The 24,425-nt window shown below is 36.7% G+C and overlaps 1 long non-coding RNA gene across 1 annotated transcript in view; it reads right to left on the bottom strand.

The window, feature by feature from the left end:
• Nucleotides 1–11,542, bottom strand: part of LOC102153697 — a 113,332-nt gene extending 101,790 nt beyond the window's left edge. The window contains exon 1 of the long non-coding RNA XR_005363138.1: nucleotides 10,345–11,542. This is a non-coding gene — a long non-coding RNA (uncharacterized LOC102153697). The remainder of the gene's footprint in view (nucleotides 1–10,344) is intronic.
• Between the last annotated feature and the right edge of the window lie 12,883 nt (nucleotides 11,543–24,425).

Here is a 24,425-nt window from a genome sequence, read left to right as displayed (position 1 = left end):
TGAACTTTCATCTCTTCTTTGTGGACACTGGTTCCACAGTGATTTAACTTTAGATTGCTTTGTTTTTCAGGTTGTGAGAACCTGTACACAGTTTGGACAACTATTGCTGCCAGTCTACTATCCTCTTCTACACATGGCTGAGGTCATTGGAAGAAAGAGAGTAATCACAAACTCTTCCCCTTTTTCTACATAGGACTTTTCCTGCCACAGCCAGAAACATGTTCCTTGACAACCGGGCCCTCCACCCTTATTTATCACTTTATTAAGTCTTCTGTCAAGTCACTCTATTTAAAATATTATATAAACTTGTTTTTAGAAAAATGATGGCAATAACTTTTAAAAAGTGGGGTTTTCGTTCTTTTTTTAAAAGCTGACAGCCATTTTTGTTGGTTGCTCTAAGAAAGCAGCAGAATTCTTGAAGAAAAAACTGCTCTTTTGTTTAGGAGGGCATCCAATGGGTTTTTTTAAGTGAGTGAAGATGGACCCCAGGAGAGTCTGGACAGGAGAGGGTGAGCCTAAGAGAAAGCCAAATTTCTCTGCATCATAAAGTTACAGGAATTTTGGAGTGGGTTCCTCTCACCATTGCAAGGCTGAGGAGGATCAGACCACAAAAGAGGGACTGAAAACAAAAAGCCTTCTTAGAGTCCAAAGAGCAGAGCGCAGGCCCCAGAAATGCATAGTGAAAGGGCTGCTAAGAAGGAGTCCTTGAGGTACAGATTTCAGATAACTTTAGCAGTAGTGTTGCCCAGTATTCGTGTTAAGTGGTTCTCTGTTTTGTACCGTAATTCCTCTGCATTGTGCATATAACACAAAAAATGTTAATAAAACACTGCTACTCCCAAGAGCATTATCATGAAGGGGAGAGTAGTGAGTCTGTATCTTGAAGCAAAGCAGACTTGAAAGACTTAGAGCATGGATGCCTGGGTGGCTCAGCAGTTGAGCATCTGCACTGGGCTAAGAGTGTGATTCCGGGGTCCCGGGATCATCTTGCGTTGGGCTACCCTTCGAGGAGCCTCCTTCTCCCTCTGCCTATGTCTCTGCCTCTGTGTGTTTCTCATGAATAAATAAAATCTTAAAAAAAAAAAAGACCTAGGGCAGCCTGTAGAAGCCATGGACAGATGGAGAGAAGAAATCACAAAAAATCAGAAGCAAGAATTTGAAGCAAGAAAAACTAGGTAGACTAAATTTCAACTGCAGAATCAGCAGAGGAATTATAAAACACATTGGACTTCGAACAACATATAGTATGATTATTAAAAGATTTAGGATTGAGGAGTAAGGACTTTGAATATATGAATAATGTTTATATGGAATTTTATGTTTTCCCACACCTTATAAAACAATAGGTTTGAGCAGCTACTGGCAGTGACCTACACCATGGGCACAAAAAAACTGAGGAAGGGCTGTGTCCCTGTAATTCATCCAATTAAACTAAAGTAGTAAAGGCAGGAAGCCTCACATATGATCACATATAATAATGATGAGGAAAAGCTCAACAGAAAGTATTCATACAATATTCTGAATTTATGCAACTTAACTGCTGAGCCACCCAGGCATCCCTCAGCATCAATCTAAAACAGCCTTGCAAGTAGTACTAGTCTTAGTTCCAGAAATTACTCTGCAAAATCTATAAAATACATTTACCTTCAAGCATGAAGGAATAATTTTTTTCAGCATAAATGTCAGAGGCCAGGGAGCTTATACAAACTCCCTCTTCAAGTATCTCAGTACCTAAGACATCTTACATTTTTGAGAACTGAAGTATAAAATACCAAGGGGCAGAGTGAATTAGTGATAGCCCAGGAAAAAAACACGGGGGGGTACATTTTTTCTCTAAAGCAAAATAGGATTCGTAACTTAAAGAGGAATGGAAAAAAAAGTGATCTGAGACCTAAGGTATTTTTCATCCTACTACTACTACTCCATGTGTGGGAGAAGACTTTCTAGAAAAGTCAACTAGAGGCACCAGGTAAAAGGCTGAATAGAACAAGTGTCAAGCCTAAGACTTTGAACTGAGAGGGAACACTCAATCATGTTGATAAGCACTCTTCCTATAATCTGTTTCTTTAAACAATGACACTTCCGCTTGTATTGTGACCTCCTGGTTATCAGCCCATGGTTATTGCATCTTTGATGTTTCAACCAAAGGTATAATTATACCATATCAGTATACCATTTTGGTCCACTGAAACCTTAATACTGTCCTCTAGAAAAAAATGAGAAGCTAATCACTCATGACATTATGTATATGTATTTATATCATTTTCTTAACTGAAAAGCCTCCTTCCACCTCTTTGAGTCTATCAAACTACTATTCGCTGAGCAGATTTTCCTTCTGTCGTTGTTGTTTTTCTTTTCTTTCTAGACAAATTCAATATAATTATGGGAGTAAAGCTCTTTTGGAAATTAGGAGACCTCTCCAAAGTTATCATTCCAGTTGTCAAACTGGAAACCTGTTTAATTTTGTCACAGAACTGTAATGATGTTTAATTTCAGAAAGTATCTTTCAGAATATACAGTCAAGGCAGGTTATAAATATAAATTTAGAACTAGATTTCCTGAGTTTTCAATGTGGTTTCTCTAGTGATCCCAAAGACATGTTAAAAATAGCTGTAGGCCAAAGATCTTAAAGGAGAAGTCATAACTCTAAAGATTAGGTTCTTCTTCCCATTTTCTTTCCGATCTATACAGCAAACATATAATAAATCATAAAAGAACATATTTGTGCCAGGCACTTTGCTGGGGTTGGCTATGTAATTTTGAGTTTGAAATAATTTAACAGGAATTTTTACTTGAGTTTTTATAACTGGAGTGTGAATTATTTAATGACAAATAAACAGAAAATGCCATGGTGTCTGTGTTTCTGCCCAGAGTAGAATATGATTTCAGGTAGGACTGAACAAAAGAAATCACTCTCAAATTTCTACTTCCAACCATGATAGGGGGTGACTGATGCTGGATGAAACTGAACAATTCCCAAACTAGATAAAATATATGAGTCAGCTGATTTCAGACACTGCCTAACAAGCAATGTATATTGTGATTCTTGAGAGAGGGGATATGCATGTGGTAAGCAGCACAACTGCCCCAGCTCTCTGCCTGGAGACAATATCCTGCCCATGGTGTAGATATCTGAGTGGAACGTGGTGGTCCTGTTGAGCTGAGGAGGCAGTTATCAGAGTTCACAGTAGCTAAAGCAGTTAAAACCTATGGAGGAGTGAGCAATACAGAGAAAGGATCTCAGAAGCCTATTAGGGATCTCTGAAAATCTATGGCTGAGAGCTGGATTGTACATGTGCAGGGTAAGGCAACCTGAGCCTTTAGTATCTGCTGCTACAGAGTTGCAAGTAAAACCAAGATACTAGAGGTTAAGTACTGCCTGGGGAAGAATAGTAGCAGGGGATACAAGAGTCCTTGCCCTGCCAGAGGAAAGAGATTATTGACACCTCATTAAAACCGCTGACATTCAGCTAATACACTGAAAAGTCTACATTTTAGGAATAAGGGATATGCCCCAGAGAGACCTACTCTACACCCACTCTAATAAACTCTAAAACCAAACCTCAAAAAGATTTGTGGAGAAGACCCAGTTTGAAGAGTGAGTACTGCCAAGTTAGAGAAATTTGGGAAACGCCTGGGGCTTCCCACAGATCAACACTAATAATGCAAAACACCAAGGTCATAGAAGTTAAAGTGATCAGCCAGTAAATGAACTGCCTGCTTAAACTCAAATCAGCTTTCTTCAGAGGAAGATTACAGAATCTAGAACCACTGGAATCTGTTATCCACAAAGTCCATCATGTAATAAAAAAAAAATCACTAGACATACAAATAATTAAAGGAGAATGGGGTTAAAAGACTCAAAGGAAAAGTCTATTTTAATTGAGAAACCAAACCAGAAATCTCAACAGGAAATGGAGATTATAAATACAATCAATCAAGCAAAAATTCTAGAACTAAAAAATATAGTAACTGAAATAAAAAATTGATAGGCTCAACAGCAAGTCAAGATTAGTAGAACAAAGAGTGAACTCAGATACAAGCCAACAGAAATATAAAGAAAAAAGATGAGCAGCCCAGGTAGCTCAGTGGTTTAACGCTGCCTTCAGCCCTGCGCACGATCCTGGAGACACAGGATCAAGTCCCATGTCGGGCTCCCTGAGCCTGCTTCTCTCTCTGCCTATGTCTTTGCCTCTTTCTTCCTTTTCTTTCTTTTCTTTTCTTTTCTTTCTTTCTTTCTTTCTTTCTTTCTTTCTTTCTTTCTTTCTTTCTTTCCTTCTTTCTTTCTTTTCTTTTCTTTTCTTTTCTTTTCTTTCTTTTCTTTCTTTCTTTCTTTCTCTGTGTCTCTCATGAATAAATAGATGATATCTTTAAAAAAAAAAGACTGTAGAAAAATAAACATTAAACAATAATGAGATACCACTACATACCTATTATTAGAATGGCCAAATTCTAGAACACTCTCAACACCAAATGCTGACAAGGATGTAGAGCAACAGGAATTCTTATTCACTGATGGAAGGAATGCAAAATGGTATAATAATTTTGGAAGACACTTTGGCAGTTTCTTACAAATGAAACATATTCTTGAGATGCCTGGGTGACTCAGTCAGTTAAGCGTCCGACTCCTGATTTCAGCTCAGGTCATGATCACAGGGTCATGATCATGAGACAACCTTGCCCTGGGGTCTGCACTGGGCATGGAACCTGGTTAAGATTCTCTCCCTCTGGGACACCTGTGTGGCTCAGCGGTTAAACATCTGCCTTTGACTCAGCCATGATCCTGGAGTCCTGGGATTGAGTCCCACATTGGGCTCTCTGCATGGAGCCTGCTTCTCCCTCTGCCTATGTCTCTGCCACTCTCTCTGTGTCTCTCATGAATAAATAAATAAAATCTTAAAAAAAAAAAGACTCTCTATCCCTCTGCCCCTCACCTGCTTGCATATGGGCACATGTGCATGCTTACTCACTCTCTCTGGAAAGAAGGAATGAACGAACGAATGAATGAAAGAAAAAGAAAGAAAGATTAATTCTTATCATATGATCCAGCATTTGTACTCCTTGGTAATTATCCAAAGGAGTTGAAAACATGTTTCAACAAAGCTGCACATGGATGTTTACATCACCTTTATTCATAATTACCATAACTTGGAAGGAACCAAGATGTCTTTCAGTAGGTGGATGAATATAAATATACTGTGATATATCCAGACAATAGAAAATAATCCAATGCTAAAAGGATATGAGCTATCAAGCCATGAAAAGACATGAAGAAAACTTAAATGTATATTACTAAGTGAAAGAAACTAATCTGAAAAGGCTACATTTAAGTATGATTCCAACTAAAATGACATTCTGGATAAGGCATAACTATACAGACAGTAAGAAGATCAGTGCTTACCATGGAGGGCCTGGGATAGAAACAGGGATGAAGAAGCAGAGCACAGCAAATCTGGGGGACATGAAATGGCTCTATATGATACTATAACCATGGATATGTGTCAGTATAAATTTTTTCAAATCTACAAAAGCTATAACACAAGAGTGAATCATATGTAAACTATGGACCTTGGGGATAATGATGTGTCAATATGGGTTCATCAATTGTAACAAATGTACTACTCCAGTGGGGAGATGTTGATAATGTGAGAGCAGAGAGTATATGAGAAGTCTTTGCACTTACTGGTCAATTTTGCTGTGAACCTAAAACTGCTCTAAAAAATAAAGTCTATTTAGAAAATTGACATAATGGGACACCTGGGTGGCTCAGGAGTTGAGCATTTGCCTTCAGCTCAGGTTGTGATCCTGGAGTCCCGGGATCGAGTCCCACATCAGGCTCCCTGCATGGAATCTGCTTCTCCATCTGCCTATGTCTCTGCCTTTCTCCCTCTGTTTCTCATGAATAAATAAAATCTTTAAAAGAAAAGAAAATTAACATAAATTTTTAAAGGCTGGGGGGAAAAAAGAAAGAAAGAAAGAAAGAAAAGAAAAGAAAAGAAAAGAAAAGAAAAGAAAAGAAAGAAGAAAGAAAGAAAGAAAGAAAGAAAGAAAGAAAGAAAGAAAGAAAGAGAGAAAGAAAGAAAGAAAGGCTGGGGGGTTGCGCTGGGAGGCTCAGTCCGTTGGATGTCTGCCTTCAGCTAGGGTCATGATCTTCAGGGTCCTGGGATGAAGCCTTGTGTCAGGCTCCCTGCTCTGTGGGAAGTCTGCTTCTCCCTCTTTCTCTGCCCCTCCCCCCTGCTCATGTTCTCTCTCTCTCAAATAAATAAAATCTTTTAAAAAAATGAATAAATAGCCTCAGGGACCTGTGAGAGTATCAGTCAGCCCAGCAAGAAAGTAACTGAGTACCAGAAGAAGAGAGTAATATAGGGACAAAAATAATTGAAAAAATAATGCCCCCAAACTCCCAGGAGTCAGAAAAACACTGACTTATTAATACAAGAATTTTAATGAATCCACATAGGAAAAATAGAAGGAAAACCAGACCAAAGCTCATCATAGTCAAACTGCTGAAAACCAAAAATGAAGATAAAATCTTGAAAGCACACAGAGAGAAAAGAAGGCACTTTTTATACAGGAGAACAAGAAAAACAATTATGACTGACTTCTCATCACAATGGAGGCCAAAGGCAATGAAATAACTTCTTTAAAGTGCTGTAAGAAAAAAAAATCCCATCAACCCAGAATTTTATATCCAACAAAAATAGCTTTAAGCAAGAATTAATTTAAGCAAGAATTAAATAAAAACATTTGCTGAAGAATGGAAGCTGAGAAGATTTGTTTCCAGCCTCTCTGCACTATCTGAAGGATATCTTTTAGGTCAAAGAGAAACTTGGATCTATAAGAGAAAGGAAGAACAACAGAAATAGTAAATGAAATGATGGGTAGCTGAAATATGAGGAACTGGCCAAAGTTCCTCAGGATCATGGTAAAGACAGAGCTCCTGACACAACTGAAGTTCCCACAGGCTTAATTTCAAGTTACCTCTACCTAAAATTAACTGTCTTAATATCTAGCCCCTGTAATCAGGATGATACTGAACAGTAGCTGGGAAGTTTTTAAAATTAAGGAATTCTTTTCTAATCTTGTCTGGGAATTTACCACTTAATTTAACATTGAATACGGAGTTCAGAGTCTAGTTTCATAGTACTCATCTACTTCCTTTGGCTGATAGAACAGGATTATAATTCCACAAATACTTAATAAAAGAGTGACTGTCTAATGTGTGTGGAGTTTCACACTTTTCATTTCAGTACATTTTAAAAAATTCTTCTATAACCCTGAAATAGGAGTTAACTCATAAAAAGAAACATAGGAACTAGTACAGAAACAAATTTTCCTCTCATGTATAGTTATCCCTTTTAAATATCTAAATTTGCTTTAAAGAGAAAGCACACAATTCATCAAAGTTTATCTGCAGAATCTAATAAAAGGGCCCACACCACAAGAGTTTAATGCTTCTATTCCATTTTTTTAAAGCACCCACTATTTTCTGTTTCCTTTACTCATCCTGGTAACTCCAGAATATTTCTTCTGTTCTGGCAAAAAGATACATGGAATCCTAAGAACTACTTTCATACTCATTTAATACTCTAGCAGTCATACTCAAGGCAAATCTTAAGCTTTTTTTACATTAATGAGAGTCAATTATTTTATGATGAACATAGAAGTATTTTGCTGCTCAGACATAACAAGGAGGCTCTTTGGGATGGGAGAGCATAAGAACTGACTGGACTCCTAAGTTATTACGTTATTGTGCTATTGGGGATAGGGAGGAGACTGCATTAGACCAATCAGATACTGAGGTATATAAAACTAAGCATCAGAAAAGAACGGACTACAGATGTCATAAATAAAGAAATCAAAATACATACTTTATGAGACACTATAAATGCAGTTCTTAAAATGTAGTACTTAAAAACATAGTTAGAAGGCTATGGGGGAGATCATCTGAAAACAAGGAACATTAAGCAAATGTTCAGAATTGGTGGGGGGAGTGAGAAACCTCTTCAGATATTACCATAATTTTCTATAAATTTCTAGTGGCTCTGGTAGTTACAGAGTTATTTACATATTTTTATGCCTGGAAATTAAATGATACCATTTTTTTTATTTTCCTGTTAATTTAAGAAAAGAATTAATCAAAGATCATTAGAAATTTTTGAGCTAGACTGTGATACAAATTTTTAAAATTCTAATTACTAAAGATCAAAATCAAAATCCTCTATATTTTTAGTTGTCAGAGTAGATGAGCACAATAAATAGCTTATACATTTTCATGGGTTAGTACATTAACTAAAAATACTGAAAAAAAATCTAACCAACTATAGTTTTAAATATATTTACATGTCCAATCCAACCCTGGAAACCCACTAAAACACAAATTCAGATTGCAATCCAGTTACAATGCAAGCCAGGCACAAAAGCCTTCTAATGATCTTTGATTAGTTCTTTATTAAATTCATCAAGGGAGCAAAGAAAATTTAATAATCTTCACCAGTTGTCATCTTTCTGATTAGAGTTTTGATTAGAACTTTCAGCTTTTATTTTTCTCCTTGCTAGCCTCTGCCAGAGCTTTACTATTGCTTCTAGTTGGAAAAGAAGAACAAGGCAGATGGAACATGTTAAACACCTCACATTTGTTAATATTCCCTAGGTATGCATGTCAGGAGTTTACTGACGGAGAAAGTACTCTTGTAGCATTCTCTGTATATCCTCTCCCCACCACCTACCCACTTTGAATAGTGAACTTTCTGCTTTCACCAGCTTTTTGTCTGGGAATGCATTTTGCTTGCTGCTGACAGTTATTTCCCCCAGGAATTGAAACTGATTTTTTTCATCCTGTTAAGTTTACAAATAAAAATCATATTGTGAGTTGGTTAGTGATACTATACACATTTCATGAGTGAAAGCAGTGGCATTATAGGAGCAACCTTCCATAGGTATTTGAGAAATGTCCATTAGAATGTTCAGAATAAAGGACTCTGAAAGGTCACTCGGGCTGGCATAAAAGGAGTAAGATGAACAATAATGATGTTTACATTTTTCTTCCTCATACAGCATGTGGGAGAATAATGACATTCAGATTTCTATATAGCACATTTCTTCCTAGTATTCACAAATATCGCCTCAATTATTTTTCTATCATTGCTGAAAAGTAGGAAATGTGTAGCTATTATCATCTCTGTTTCCTATTATAGTCTATCATGCTATTTTAGTACCTGCTACCTGAAGAGAAGGGCAGCTAGGCAGTGTGTTTATAATCACACTCTATCACCATTAGACCTCACCATTGGAAAGAGATAACAGGAAGAGAGTAAAAAAGAAATAATGAAAATGCAAACATAGGAAATCCTTAACCTACAACAAGGTTGTATTCCAAAAGTTCATTTATTAAGCTATTTTGTGTGGAACTCAAAAATCTGTATTTCCATAGAAACAATATTATACCCAGTGGTTAGGTTCCTAAGCTAGCCTGTCACAGCCCATTTATTTATGTAGTTGAAAATACAATTATTACAAAGATTATAGTAGCAGAAAATTGTTCAGTTGGAAATATACGGTATTTTAACTACACAGAAGGTTAAACAAACTTTTAGAGAATAACATAATTAATCCAAATGTCTCTTCGTACCCAACTCAGTGCTTTGGACATTGGCAACAGTCAAGGATGCTGTGATAACCTAAAGATCTAGTAAACTCACAACCACAAACACAACCACAGGACCTGCAGAAAAAACAGCCTGACAACCCATCAAACAGGTGATCTTGCCCTTTATTTCCCAAAGCCACAACAAATAGTGGGCAACCCAGGAAAAGGTACCTGGTGTCAAAATTTCAATCTACGATCCCAAGGGAAGTTCTCCTCCTCACTTCAAATATGGTACAGGTTTCTGATTCCAATGGATTTCTTTCTAGTTGATCAAACTTGGAGTTATTATCAAAATAAACTAGTTGCATACAACATGCCAGGCACCACAGTATGACTAGAACACTAAAATATTAATTTTGAGACCTAATAACTTATCATTTAAATCCAAAAGAATGTTTGAAAATATAATACATAATATTTTAGGATTAGGGTGTATTTAAAAGGTGTTAAAATTAATGTCCAGTTTCATCAACTCCAATGAGCAAATGAAAATCTAACTAAAAAGAACTGGTTGAATCAATTATTACACTAATTAGTGTTTTTGTTCAGAATACTAAACTGAGGCTATTTTTTCCTTGTTGCTACTGAGAAATTGGTTTGAACACATACTGTTAGTCATTCAATATGTATTACATATCTCTGTTTGCAAACAACAAAGATACACATTTCCAAAATGAAATAAGCATAAATAATACCCTCTCCAGCATCATAAAGCTCTAACATTTGAAGACATAAAGCTGAACATCTCAAAAGACATGTCCTATTCCCCAGCATACACAGTATCATTTCCAAACACAGTTCAACATTCTAGACCTTATGGTTCTAGATTTCTGGTGTATCTCTATGACAGCAGTTAATATATTACACCATAAGTGTCTGTTATAAATGTAATTCATTCACTTGTCTAGGAGCTCTTAAAGGGCAAGGACTAATGCTTTACTTATGGTTGTATATTCCGTGCCTTGCACAATGCTTGGACCATAGTAGGAGGTCACTACTTGGAGAAGAAGTGGGAAAACTTCCCAATGCTTTATGTTGCCTTTATGGGCTTAGAGCTCTGCCAGATATAATGGTCCTGCCCAATTTTTCTTTCCTATCTGGCTATTCTGTTTTATTTATTTTGTATGGAACCTACAAGGGCATAGAGGTGCTATTTATTGCTCCCCTAACCCCAACCAGATCTATAGGTGGAAAGATGATAGGACAAATAAATTAACCTGTCTTCCATTCTTACCTCACTTTAAATTGTCATTGAATATATAATCACCAACTAGAAAAAGAGAGCAAACGCTTCTAAACTTCAAAAAGCTATTCTGGTCAAAGCAGATGCCAGAAATAGAAAAAAGAGTTTAAGAGATTCTTCTGATTGTACCTGAATCCATTTGCTCCTTTTTCTCACAAAGGAATTTGTGTACACACACACACACACACACACACACACACACACACACACAGTACTCATTAGAGATCTAAGACACCATTAATAATGGTAATACATATTCATAAATGTTTTTTAAAATGTAACATTGATGCAATCGACATAAATAGATCTTTGAGTGCTATTTTAATCTTATATTACAATTATATATTTAGGACACATTACCCATAGATTTAAAAATTAAATAAAAAAATTTTAAGGTACTATGTTTGCCTCACAGCTGATTTTAAAATGGTGCATTCCAGATTCTACATGTAAAATTGGAAGATCTCTGACTGAATGACAGATTCAGTCCCCTCTACTACTGATCCAGTTATATAATTTGGGGCAGACTTCTTATTTCTCTGTGCCTCATGTTTCTTAATGTATAAAATTAGGGGTCAACTAGATAGTCTCATAGATCCCTGTTTTAGCTCTCAAGTTTTATCATTCTAATATAATTATGATACTTGGATTTTTTTTTTACTACAGTCCTAAGCTATTCTTAAAACTTTCTTTCTTCTTTCTTTCTTTCTTTCTTTCTTTCTTTCTTTCTTTCTTTCTTTCTTTCTTTCTTTCTTTCTTTCTCTTTCTTTCTTTCTTTCTTTCTTTCTTTCTTTCTTTCTTTCTTTCTTTCTTCTTTTTTTTTCGAAATCTCTGAGTTTCTAACATTATTTCACTCCAGTGAACAGTACTCTAGTTATCTATAGAGTTTTGGGAAGATCTAATTCCAACATATAAGTAGGATAATAACAAAGAATTTCTGCAGCCATGTAAAAAGTAGAAATTAATTAAATATTAGAATCAGTAGCTTAATTAAACTACTAATAGTAGGTTACAATGGAAGGACTGTAAGAACATGATGGTTTATTAAAGAGCGGCCATCCTTTTGTACAGATAAGGATAATAGAAATGGAACCAACAGGCATTTAATTCTTCCAGAACACAGACAATGTACATGAAACTGGCCTGACAAAAATGTGGTCTATTCAGCTTAAGTCATACAGAGAAAAATACCATGATAGAAAATAAGCCATTCAGCAGTAACAGTTCTGAGCATCATGTACAACAATATTATTGGCATGAGCTTTACCTTCAAGCTACCAGCCTTACTGGAACTTCAAAATTATACAATTCACATGCATGGGAACATGCCAGCCATCAGCAGGGGAGGGAGGTGGTGTCATTTTGTAAGAAAGCTTGAAATTTTTTTAAGGTACATTTTGAAATGGCTTGCCAGAAGCTTGGCATGTAAATAACCAAGGTTAGCATATTCTTTGTTGTAGCTCTACAGAATGTTAAGCACTGTATTTTAAAAATCTTAACATTTTAGAGTGTTTAAAATGAGTACTCTTCCCATTTAATTGGAGCCTTTTTTCCCCTCTGATGGGCAGACTATGAGTTTTCTAAGTGCTTTCCCTAAGTCTTAGAATCAAAGAGGTTTGATTGGTTCTTTCCTTCACCAGCTTATTCTATTGTGTAGGATGATGACTTGGCTTTTCAGGTAACCCTGAGAGAAAGGGATTTGTTTACACTCCCCTGAGCTTTGGGAGGAGACTCAGGCCCCTGGGGAAGAAGGCAGGTCTGGCTAACATTGAGAAGCTAGGATTTGGCAATGCAGTTGCAGAATGAGACCACATTCCACCCAGGACTGAACACAAAACTGGCAGAGTTAACCAACTCCAAGCACTCGATGCAGAAGTCAAAGTTGGTTTAGTCTTCTTTGTGAATGAAACTGTATTCTCTTCCCTGTGATTCTGGATGTCCAGCTAGAATAAACCATCTATAACCACATAATTGATCATGGCATGTATAGAGAAGTTATACATCAACATCTTTTCACCAGAGTGCAAAGAAGGCAAGAGAACTAATACAACTGATGGGGGAACACAGGGCTAGCTGAGGACAAGGCACGAGCCTGGGGCAGCACATTGACAAGTCCTTGAAACAGGCAAAGGGATGTTGCTCTAGAGACTCAACTGCCTCTATGTTCATACTTTGCTAAGGGCAAAAGGCAATCTTAGCCCGACCCCCAGGAGCCTGTAAGTTTACTTTAACATATAACAATTCCTTTAGAAATTTCCCTTTATCTCTAAACCTCCAGGATACGTGTTGGCAATCATCCTCCAAACACATGGCCCACCAATATACATCTGAAGGGTCTCATGACTCAGGTTTTACTAGAGGGTGATAAGTGACCTTTTCCCAATAATAGCTAGCCCTCTCAAGGTCCTGGAAACCTTGCTTCCAAAATTCCTTAGAGAGTTTGCTATCCTCAACCCCAACCCCCTCCAACTCCTAGGTATATAATCAGCCACCCCTCACAGGCCCAGGGCAGCAGCTCTTCTGCCTATGGGTCCTGTTCCTGTGCTTTAATAAAACCATCATTTTGCACCAAAGACAGCTCAAGAATTCTTTCTTGGTCGTCAGCTCTGGACCTCGCCTATATTCCAGAACTTCATCACAACAAAAGGAAATAAACCAGCCAGCTTTTTGCATTCTTAGTAATTTATTAGAAAATGATTAAGCTTTCAATATAAAATATATTGGTAAAATCATAATAGGATTAACCATCCTGCAAAGAGAAGAAAACTATTTAAATGCCTTTGCATTCAGCATTGCTAGATTTCAAATGGTTTCACTGAGGCACCTGTTCTAACATGTAAGAGTTTAACCTCTCAGCCACAAAGTTAATCAACCATGAAACTCATATCCCACAGAAAGAGAGAATACGATATATGCCTTATCAATCACTTTAAAATTTATAGCCAGAAGATATGAATTGCCTGTCCCAAGCCAATTTGTCAGTCACTATAAAGTTCAGATGGTGTTTTCCCCAATGACAACTCTATCAGGAGAACTGTAATTTTAACTTTCTTGTGAGGCAACAATGTTTACACTTCTATATTAATTCTTCAACTCTTCAGGTGAAGGGCAGAAATTTAGAATGAAAACCACAATATTCACTATTAATCAAGATAAATATTATAGTTTCTTTTTCTGCCTAATACATGAATATGACTATTATACCAACAATAAAAGTACATTCCCTAGTGACCACAGAGACTGCAATGATGAAGCAATTATCTCCTAGATGCATTAAATGCAAAAAGCTGGAAGCAGAACAATACATACACTATCAGTCTTTTGACACAGCAACTACAGAAATATATATTTTTCCTTCTATCTGTAAGGATACACACCAAGGTTGGCAGACAGTATTTTTGCTTTGTCAGGGGTATGTGATTTTTTTTAAAGATTTTATTTATTTATTCATGAGAGACACAGAGAGAGAGGCAGACACATAGGCAGAGGGAGAAGCAGGCTCCTCACAGGGAACCTGATGTGGAACTTGATCCCCAGACCCCCAGATCACAACCTGAGCCAAAGGCAGACACTCAACCACTAAGCCACCCAGGTGTCCCAGGAGTATGTGATTTTTTAACAAATTAAATGGGTTAATATATTACTTGTGTAAAAACAAAAATGATTTATAACATTTAAAACTTCAGACATAGGTAATTCACAAATATTCTGCTCTGCTTTGGAAGAATTATGTTTAATCATTACATCCTTTGTGGCATATTTTATTGTAAAAGCATCAGGAACTTAGTCTAGGGGCTCAGTTGGTTAGGCGACTGACTTCAGCTAGAGTGGTGATCCCAGGATCCTGGGATTGAACCACACCTAGGGCTCCCTGCTCAGCAGGAAGTCTGCTTCCCCCTCTCCTTCTACCCCTCTTCTCTATTCCTGCATACACAGTCTCTTGCAAATAAATAAATAAATAAAATCTTTTTTAAAAAACTTAGTCTAACATCAAAGGAAATCTGTGAACATGCTGCTGTGCTATGGTACCTAGAATATTCTAGTATACCACCTAGTATTACATCATGCATACCATAGACACTGGTATGTCTGTGAACAACAGATGGAGGAACAGATGGATGGACAAAGCAATAATAGTAACACTTTCTGGATTTACTATTCATCTTGGTTGACTGATAAGACAAACATATAAACACTTTGTGATGGTAGTTCTTTTGAGCAATTTTGGTAGTAGGTTTAGAATTACTAGTTTTTACAGTACCTCTAACTGCATTTGAGAGAATTTCTCATCCTATTCACTGATAGCTTTTCAATGTTTGATATGCTCCAGGAGTCACAAAACCACTAAGCAAATTTTCAAGAGCTTTCAAAAGCAGTAAGCCTTGTAAAAATTATATTTGCCTCACCAAATGTAAAACTTCCTCCCATGGGTTCTTCTACTGCCCCAAATCACTAGTTTCATTATCTTCCTGTAGCAGATGTTTAAAGATTCCATCAATTTTACAAAAACCAAAAAGGAAAAATAAATAGATCAAGTCACATTTGTCTAATTATTTCATCACAGTTAAGGGACAGGTAATCAGTAAAATATGTACATTTCAAGTCTTCTTTAAATAATTGTGGTAATTGTCTTTCCTTCTGACTCATTCTTAAATTTAAATGCTTTTTGAGATTAGAAGCTAGGTATTTATTTATTTATTTATTTATTTATTTATTTATTTATTTATAAATTTTACTCTGATAGGTACACTTAACATAAGACCTATCCTCTCAAACAGATTTTTAAGTGTATAAAAAAGTATTGTAAAGTATAAGCACAGAACTCTAAAATTTACTCATCTTGCATGACTAAAACTTAATACCTGTTGATTCAAAGTTCCCCATCTTCCCCTCGCCCCAGTTCCTGGAAACCACCATTCAATTTCCTGCTTCTATGAATTTGCCTATTTTAGATGCCTTTACATAAACAGAATCATGCTTACATGATTCAATCAAATCAAAGAATATTTGTCTGCTGTGACTGGCTTATTTCACTTAGCATAATGTCCTCAAGGTTCATCCAAGTTGTCATATATTGCAGGGTTTGTTTCTTTTTTTCTTTTTTTTTTTTTCTCTTTCTTTCTTTCTTTCTTTCTTTTTCTCTTTTGTTAACTCTCAATCTGTTGCCATTATGTTGGGGGTAAATAAATGAGGGTAAAAGTCAAAATGTAAATAATCACACACACACACACACAAACTCTCTCTCACACACACAATGCCATTGAGTTACTAGAGAAGTAGTAGAGACAGAAAGATCAGAGGACTTCAGACAAACATGCAGCCAGGTTCTAACATTCAGTCAGACAGCTGTGGATGGTGTGGTGGGGGCATGTACACAAAAAAGATACCACCTTATGATTACCTTCTCTAAGTATCACATATTCTTGCTTTTTCATTGCTTTCTCCAAAGTCTTTTCATCATAGTCTTAACAAGTCTTATGAACTGTTCCATCTACTTCTCACTCTCTCCACTTTCACCTATGCTGCTTTTAACTTGGGATCCCAGAAAATATTCCCTTTCTAGCTATGTGATCTTGCAGTAGTCAAATGAACCACTGTGTCTCCTTACTTATAAAATAAGAGTATCAGTCTGGACAGACCAAGGTCACTTCCAAGAATAACATTTGATATTTTCATGCCTTTTATAGAACTATTTCAGGTGTAAACATCAAGGCTTATCACCATTTTTTAAAAAGAGTTTATTTGAGATAGACCACACACACACACACACACACACACACACACACACACACACAATTTAGATGTGTGTGATGGGGAGGGGCAGAGAGAGAGAGATAGAGAGACAGAGAGAGAAGCAGATTCCCTAAGCAGGGAGCCCAATATGGAGCTTGATCCCAAGACCCTGGGATCAGGAAGGAGCCCAAGGCAGACCCTTAAGTCACTCAGACGCCCCAAGGCTTAGCACCATTTAATGCCCTATCGCTTATCTTGTTGCTGATCTCTCTTATTAATAACTACTGGCAGACCTCAGACTGTCCTCATAAACCCTGTCTCAACAATTCAGATGTTCTGTAGTGTCTAATGATGATTGAACCCAATCAGGAAAACATGGGGAAAAAATGCTCATGGTCATGAGGATTAAAGACAACATATCTGGGCATGTTGTAACACAGATTGATGTTCTGATAAATGTTTACATTAGTAATATCACCACTTAAATGATAATAGTGGCAAACGGTTGGTCAACATTTATGTAGATGAGGAGGACAGGGTAAGTTCATCTTTGAGACATCTTTGAGCTTTAATTAATAAACCTTGAAGCATTATGAATCTATAACTACCAATACATTGCTCTAGTAAGGGAGCAAGATAAGTGGGACTAGCTTCACATTCTGGTCAAAATAAGATGTGATGTTACCTGATGAAATAACTTGTCTTATGACATTAACTTTATCAATAGTAAATTACCAAAACTATGAAAATATCATATTTCCAGTTATTTATATTATGAAAATACTGTGATGACTACTGGCAGAAATGCAGAACTACTGAGCAATTTAGCTAAAGGGGTGGGGACATAGGGAACAGTGAAGAAATGTATGTAGAGACTGAGATAACCAGTGTTTTTTAATTATCTGCCTAGATCTGAAAATTGAGAATCGTAAATCTATAAATATCAAAGCATGGATAGTTGTTTTAAAAAATATTTATAATTTAACCCATTTAAAACCTTTTACTGACATTTTCTAATTTAGCATGATGAAAAGAATGACTAGCTTTTAAAGTGCAATTGAATAATAAATTTCCCTTATAAGAAAATAACACATGAATGCAAGCCTAGTTCAAGACTGCAACTTATAAACTGTCTAAATCTTTTCCACTAATGAACACGGAAATTCATTCATAACTTTTTATATTCCTCTTTACAAACAAATGCTTTTTTAAAAAAAATTTTTATTTATTTATTCATGAGACACGGGGGGGGGGGGGGGCAGAGACACAGGCAGAGGGAGAAGCAGGCTCCATGCAGGAAGCCCGACGTGGGACTCCATCCCGGGTCTCCAGGATCACACCCTGGGCTGAAGGCGGGGCTAGATGAGCCACCCAGGCTGCCCTAAACAAATGCTTTAACTTTAGTATTGTTAGGGGTGCCTGGGTGGCGGAGCGGTTTGGTGCCTGCCTTTGGCCCAGAGCATGATTCTGGAGTCCCAGGATCAAGTCCCAGGATCAAGTCCCATATCAAGTCCCATATCAAGTCCCACATCAAGTCCCACATCAAGTCCCACATCAAGCTCGCTACATGGAGCCTGCTTCTCCCTCTGCCTGTGTCTCTGCCTCTCTCCGTCTCTCATGAATAAATAAATAAAATCTTAAAAAAAAAAAAACCTTTAGTATTGTTATAGCTCATTCCTTTACATTCTCACAAATGAAATCTCTTACTTCCAGACAGACATTTAGTAAAAATATAATTCATTTCGTCTATCTAATTCTATCTCTATGGCCTCTAAATCTTATAAGTACAGGTGGAAATTGTCCACTGAAAATTGTTCCTGTCTATAGTTTTCTGAATATTTCAGTGTTCAATTAACCACAGTTTAAATTAATCAGAACATCCAAGAAATGAACACTGGTGAGACAGAATGAGGCAGAGAATTTGATTGTGTTATACATGAAATTCAGCTATTCAGTGAAATTCTCCAATTGTGGTAATTCCACTGTCCTGATTACAATTATTTCATCTATGTGGTGCATATATATTTTAATCTTCTCCTGACACTGTCTGTTGTTATAAATGAATTTGTCTTCCCAGCGATTCACAAATACATTTGCATTATTGAGGTCATGTCTGACTATAGGGCTTGGTTCCATGATTTAAACAATACTTAATCTTAGCTCCTGGGATTATTTTTGCATTAGATAATAATTGATTGGAACCCACTGACAAATAAAGAAGATATCATTTTCTGTTAATGAGTTTGACAAAGGAGGATTCACATCCTTGTATTTTTAAAAGAAACATTTCTTGACCTTGAATATATTAATAAAACTCCTTTATATCATTAAACAGTCATAACAGAATGCTGAATTCCACAGTTTTAAGTCAAAAGTCCCTCTAGGTATGGGCAGAATGCCTCTAAAATCAGAGCCCAGTATGTTCTCAGCTTTAACCTTTGGAAATTAGTCCATTCCTGTTATATTCTGTGTCTAGATTTTCCTTCCTTCCTTCTATCCTTTCTTCCTGCTGCCCTCCGTCCCTCCCTCCCTTCCTTCCTTCTTTCCATCCTTCCTCCTTTCTTAACATCTTTTTTTCTTCTTTGTTCTTCCTTCCTTTCTTTCTCCACTGGGTGTCAAAAATGCTTTTTCCACTTTCCAATGTTGAGGTTGGATTTCATAGGGAAAAGGCTTTTAAAAAGCAGAAAATTGTAACCTGATCAGAAAAGCAAGAAAGAGATAGGGAGAAGTGACATATTCTTTAGTGTCCCCTTTTAAATCCTCCCCACTTATGTTTTTTATTTTATATTTCACTCAATTTATACAACAAAAACTAAGACAAGCACTCCTGCATTATGTTTTAACCTTGTTTCATTTTTCAATTCTTAAGTAACTATGTAAAGATTGATAAATTTTGCTTCAAAAAGAAAAAAAAACTGCCATCATTCATATTTTACCGAAATTCTGGTAAGTTTAAAAATATTTCTGTTGGAGAACTGATGTGGTCTTGAATCAAGACTTAGGTGTTCAGTCCAAACTCTGACTGATGACAACATGGTCTTAGAAATCATGTAACTTCTTTATTTGATTTTTTTTTTGTCTAAACCAAGGACAGTGATAACATCCTAACAAAAAAAAAAAAAAAAAAAAGTATAAGGCGACTTGTTATAAACTGTCTAGGAATACAAATTGCTTTTTTTTTTTTTTTTTAAGATTTCATTCATTTATTCATGAGAGACACACATACACAGAGAGAAAGGCAGAGACACAGGCAGAGGGAGAAGCAGGCTCCATGCAGGGAGCCTGATGTGGGACTCGATCCCAGGACCCCAGAATCACGGCCTGGGCTGAAGGCAGGCACTAAACTGCTGAGCCACTCGGGGATCCCACAAATTGCTTTCATTGACAATTTAGTCATACAACTTAATAACCAAACCCTAAATGATACTGCCATCACCCTGGGCATCCAAGCCTAAGGTTTACTTCGTGAAGTTCTGTAGGATATAGAGAAAGAGAAGAGATTTTCAATCAAGCAAATCTAACAGTAAGATTAGACAAATTCTGCTGTGCAGATGGGTTGAAATTTGGACTTCTTCCATTATTAATACAGTTTTTATTCCTGTGTCATCTAGGACAATGGTTTATTCAGATTGTCTCTAATGCTGCAAATGATTGTAATTTAAAGACTAATGATATATATATAAAAAGAATGTATAAGAGCCACTCATGAACAACTGGAGAGTTAAGGTAGCAACCAGCTACTTTATACCTAAATTAGCTTGTATATCATCATTTGATTAGGTTATCTTGATAAGAAAGTTTTTACCATGTAATCTCAAATTGTTACTAAGGCTTCTTTCTTCTATCTCAATATCTTTTCTCTTGATTAGCACTGGGTAGGTATATAGATGGATAAGGAGGAAAAATATTTCTGTCATTTAATTACCGTGGAGCTCCAATAGTATAATTCTTAAACTCCAAAATCTTTAATGATAATGTAATTACAGCCCTTGGTCATTTATTTTTTTATTTTTTAAAAGATTTTATTCATTTATTCATGAGAGACACACAGAGAGAGAGAGAGGCAGAGACACAGGCAGAGGGAGACGCAGGCCCCACACAGGGAGCCCAACGTGGGACACAATCCCGGGACTCCAGGTCACACTCTGGGCCAAAGGCAAGCACTAAACCGCTGAGCCACCCAGGGATTCCCACCCTTGGTCATTTAATTTTCATCTCTATAGTTCTATAGTTCTTGCAAGAATTTATGCCTTTTTTCTGAGGTTGAAATCTGTGCCATGAAAATTCACCTTAAGTGGGATAAAGCACCAGTGGAGAGCATGAAATTTATTAAGGCACTAGTCTTACTTATATGATATAGGGAACTCTTGTGTAAAGGAGGGTATTACAGGTAAAATGATTCCATTTGCTGACTCACTTTATTGAATTAAATTGAAGAAACTATCAAATGACAAGCATAAATGTTGAAATTAGATATTTGAACTATTTATGAGACATACCTGGGTATCCCAAAGGGTGCTGAATCCCAATATGTTTCAATAAATTTTTTTTTGCTCTGTTATAGAGGAAAGAGTTAGGGAGGAACAGGGGGTGAGGGAGAGAGAATCATAAGCAAGTTCCATGCCCAGTGCAGAGCCCAACACAGGGCTCGATCTCACAATCTTTAGATCATGACCTGAGCCAAAATCAAGAGTTGGATGCTTAACTGACTGAGCCACCCAGGGGCCCCATCAATGTGTTTCAAACTGAACCCTCCAAGCCCTGCCCCCCTACCCCCACCCCGGACACACATGCTCTGTCAGCCAAAACTGCTCCTCCTTTGTACTCCTGATTTTGGTTTACTGTGCCAGTCTCTTCTCTAACCATACTAGTTCAGTTCTTTGCCTCTCACATGACTATTACTAATAACTTAACTTCTGATCCTTCATTCTTATCTCTTCTGAAACCAGCCTGCAGACTGCTCCCATGGCAATCTTTCTTTTTCCTTCCTTCAATCCTTCTTCCCTCCCTCCCTCCCTCCCTCCCTCTCTTCCTTTCTTTTTTTCTTTGGATGTCCTTTTGGGAAGCACCTGGTCAAGACTTCAGTCCGTTTTAAAAATTGGCTGTTTTTTCTTTTTGATTTGTAGAATTCCTTCTCATATTCTGAATATAAGTCTTTAGTGTAGGAGTTCTTTATATTGGATATTAATCCTTATTTGTATGCAAATACCTTTTCCTACTCTGTAGTTGTATTTTTACCATCTCAATGATGCCCACTGATTAACAGAAGTTCTAAATTTTAATGAAGTTCAATTTTCCATATTTTCCTTTATAATTAGTGTTTTTCTTGACCTGTTTAAGAATACTTGTCTATCTCAAGTCATAAAGATACAATTATATGTGATTACTACAGAAGTTCTATTATTTTACTTTTCATATTTAGATCTAGATTCTATATAGAATGCTTTTGGTGATTTTCACTCCAACTATAAAGATCTTACAAGTCATCACTCCTGTCCTCACACCAAGAAATCTGAACAAACTAAAAATCAATGTCTCTTCTTAGATCCTTAAAATTTTGGTCACAGAGCAAACCACTTCCTCAAAAACTGAAGACAGGCAAATAGAGAGACTCACCACTTATTAGGAGCAGAAGCTACTGTCTGGAGCCGGTACCTACAGGGATGCTTAAATTGTAATTGCCAAATTGCTGGACACTCAGTGTGAACTAGTTTGAAAGTTAAAAACATCAGAGGGCCAAGCCTTAGGGAGATACCCATACTTTCATGAGTTTTATCTTCAAGAAACCCCATTAAGTTGTCATGGTGAGGATCTGAGAAAAAAAATTCCCTCTTGCTTCCAACTGGGGGAGGAGAAGTAATCATTTTGAAATATACACAGGAGGAAATTATCCATTTTGAAATATGCCTAGAGCATTCTATTTTTCTTTCTGTTCTCTGTAACAAAGACCAGCTCCTAAGGGAAATTACCTTGCAAAAGCTTTATTTGATCAGGGCAAGGACAATGAGCCAATGCCAGCCTCTGCTAGTCTTTCAGTCTCACATGAGGATGGGAATGGGGGAGCCCACGAACCTCTTCTGAAAGTCATAGCTCTTGCCATAAAATACACACATATATGTGTGTGTATGTGTATTATATGTGCGCATGTGTGAGTGTATATAATTAAGCAGAACGCTTTCCCTTCCTAATATCTTACCACTGTAACAATAGAGCTCCAGGATAATAAGAAGGATTATAACTAAGATAGCTGCAAGACACAGACTATTTAAAAAGTTTCTAGGAAAATCCAAATATACAGAGGGAACAAAAGCAAAGGTACTAGAACAACTTGAAGCCTCTGATACCTGAAGCCACAGCAAACAAAAACAGTCTAACTTCTAGCCAGGTAAACAAAATCTCATACTACAGACCTATTTACCACAGTTCCTCTTACCCAATCAATATATTATGTCTGCCTTTCAACAAAAAATTAAAAGGCACGGGATGCCTGGGTGGCTCAGTCAGTTGAGCATCTGCCTTAAGCTGAGGTCATGACCCAAGAGGTCTGGGATCGAGCTCCATATTGGACTTCCTGCTCAGCAGAGAGCCTAATTCTCCCTCTGCCTCCTGCTCATGCTCTCTCTCCCTATCTCTCTCAAATAAATAAATAAAATCTAAAAAAACTAAAAGGGGCATTAATAAGCAAGAAAAAACATTTGCAACAGACTCAGACTTGACATGATTTTAGAATTAACTAGGCCAGGATTTAAAATACCTATAATTAGTATGTTAAGAGCTCTAACAGAAAACGTGAACAATATACAAGAACTTATAGATAATGTAAGTGGAGAGATAGAAACTCTAAGAAAAAAAATAAAAGAAAATGCTAGAAGCCAAAAACACTATTAAATATTTCATCTAACAGCACAATAATACTCTTCTCAAGCTCACATGGAATATTCATCAAGATAAACCACATTCTAGGGCATAAATCACAGCTATACAAATTTAAAAGAACAGAAATAATACAAAGTATTCTCTCATCCTACAATTGTATTAAAGTAGAAATCAATAATCAAAAGGTACCAGAAAAAAGAAAACCATATATTAGGCAACATACTTCTAAATAAAATATGGATCAAAGAAAAAATCTCAAGAAAATTTTAAAAATATTTTAAACTAGGGGCACCTGTGGCTAAGTCATGATTTGACTCAGGTCATGATTCTGGGGTCCTAGGATGGAATCCTACATCAGGCTCCCTGCTCAGTGGGGAGTCAGTCTGCTTCTCACTCTGCCCCTCCCCTGTTCACGCTTACTCTCTCTCTCAAATAAAAAAATAAAATGTTTAAAAAATATTTTTAACTAAATGAAAATATATCTATAGAAACATGTAAAAAGGGGATCCCAGAGTGGCTCAGTGGGTTTAGCACCTGCCTTTGGCCCAGGGTGTGGTTCTGGAGTCCCAGGATTGAGTCCCACATCAGGCTCCCTGCATGAGCCTGCTTCTCCCTCTGCCTGTGTCTCTGCCTCTGTCTCTGTGTCTCTCATGAATAAATAAATAAAAGCTTTAAACAAAAAACATGTAAAATGCAGTGAGAGCAGTAATTAAAAGGAAACTTATAGAACTGAATGTATATAATTGGAAAAGAAGTTCTAAAATCAGTTATCTAAACTTCTACCTTAGAAAACTATAGAAAGAGCCATACAACCCTAAAACAAGCAGAAGAAAAGAACTACTAAAAATCAGAGCAGAAATCAATGAAATTGAAAGTACAGAAATAATAGAAAACATCAAAATACCCAAAGAAGCTTCTTTGAAA

The sequence above is a fragment of the Canis lupus genome, chromosome 8, assembly GCF_011100685.1.
Source record: "Canis lupus familiaris isolate Mischka breed German Shepherd chromosome 8, alternate assembly UU_Cfam_GSD_1.0, whole genome shotgun sequence".
Lineage (NCBI taxonomy): Eukaryota > Metazoa > Chordata > Mammalia > Carnivora > Canidae > Canis > Canis lupus.
This window is presented reverse-complemented; position numbering and strand designations above follow the sequence as displayed.